The sequence below is a fragment of the Octodon degus genome, unplaced genomic scaffold, assembly GCF_000260255.1.
Source record: "Octodon degus isolate 3935 unplaced genomic scaffold, OctDeg1.0 scaffold00040, whole genome shotgun sequence".
NCBI classification, from domain to species: Eukaryota; Metazoa; Chordata; class Mammalia; order Rodentia; family Octodontidae; genus Octodon; species Octodon degus.
The window spans coordinates 12,073,994-12,075,945 of record NW_004524616.1 but is presented as its reverse complement, the minus strand read 5'-3'; positions in this window follow the sequence as shown (position 1 = coordinate 12,075,945).

The window sequence follows — 1,952 nt, the reverse complement described above, 5'->3', positions numbered from 1 at the left end:
TAAAAAGAAAACCCACAAATTAGGGAAAAATATTACCCAACTCTCTCTCTCTCTCTCTCAGACAAGGGGTAGCTATCTAGAACATACAGAGAATTAAAAACAAATCAGGACCCCCAAATTCAAAGGCTCAATCCAAAACTGGGTACCTGAGAGGAACACACACTTCTCAGGTGAGGAAACACAAAATGCAAGTAATATATGAAAAAATGTTACATGTCATTTGTTATTTGAGAAATGTAAGTTAGAACAGTCAAAGAACAGTATTATTTAATTGTCTTTTTCAGGCTTGTTTAATGATCATAAATTCCTTTATTATATGCTTATTTGGAAGCCCTTTTATTCATCCTTTAGTTTTGAATGAGAACTGATTATACACACACATATATACACACACACACACAATACACACACACATACATCATACATATCTATGTATCTATACATATATCTATATATTTATGTATATAGATATATGTTCACTATTTTCTTTCTGGTTTAAAATATATCATTCTATATCCTTCTGAGTTTCTTTGGAGAAGTCTGCAGTGCTCTGATGGTTCTACCTTTCTAAGTGGCTTGGTATTTCTCCCTTAGATGTTTCAATATTCTTTCATTGTTCTGAATTCCTGGTATTTACACTGTGATGTTATGTGAGAGATACTTTTCTAGCCATGACCATTTAGAATCATAAATGTGTTCTCTACTTGAATGTTCATATCTTTCCCAAGATTTGGATAGTTCTCTGCTATTAATTCACTGAATAGAGCTTCTATTTGGTTTTTAACCATGTCCCAGAATGCTTGGATATCTTGTTCATAATTATTTTTTTCTTTACTGATGTTTAAATACAACAATGCATCACACTTGTTCAAGCACTGGATTTTTGTGCTTTGCTTGACCCGTTAATCAATGATGCTTTCCACTGAATTTTTTAATTCAGGTCATTTTTTAGTCTCTTTGTTGAATGCCTCCTTCATACCCCACATTGTCTTTAATCTATTCAACTGTTTATTTGTATTCTCCTTGAAAACATTTAACATTTAAAAAATAATCATTTTTACAGTCTACAGCATTTTATCAAATATTATACCTTAGTATTCAATTCCTGATAAGTCATGCAACATTTGAGGTGCCATGGTACCATGTTTGTTCATATTTTTGTGCTAATATGTTGAGATTCGCACATTATTGGAACAGATATCAATCCACTTTTATATGACCCATTCTTTTGAGGGTAAGATACCCTATACTATTCAGAGCAGGGAAAACAAACTGTAGTCATGACAAAAGACAAAGGCAAATAATGAAATATGGTAAAAATTAATTAAAAGTATCAATTATGCCATCATTAACAACAACAAAAAAGGGCTGGCCAAATAGCTCATCAGATTAAAGGCCCTGCAAGCAGGTGCAGGGGCCAGGGATTTGATCCTCAGACCCACCCCTGGTATGTGCTGAGAAGGCAATTGAGACTGGGCGTGGTGGCATGTGCCTGTAATCCCAGCTCTTGTGAGGCTGTAAACAGGCAGATAACTACAAGTCTGATCTAGTACTGAGACCCTAAACACCCTGTAAACCCTTTCCTAAAATACAAAAATGAAAGAAACAATGAAAGGGGCAATAATAACATAGATTAAAGGTTAATAAATGTTAAAAGTAATAATAACAAAATATTGAAGAAACAAGGAAAGAAAAATGGAAGAATAAATAAAATTTTTTAAAAAGAGAAATAGGGCCAGTGATGATTTTTAAAAAGAGAAATAGCAGACTAAGTGTTTGTTTAGGCAAGCGCAGGGGCCAGGGCACCACATGTCATACCAGTTCTGCCTCCTGGGTACACTGAGCTGATGATGGAGTCCAGGTGTGGTGGCACACATCTGTAATCCCAGTGCCAGGGTGGCTGAAAACAGAAGGATCACTACTTGACTGAGCTGTGTAGTAAGACCCTGCTT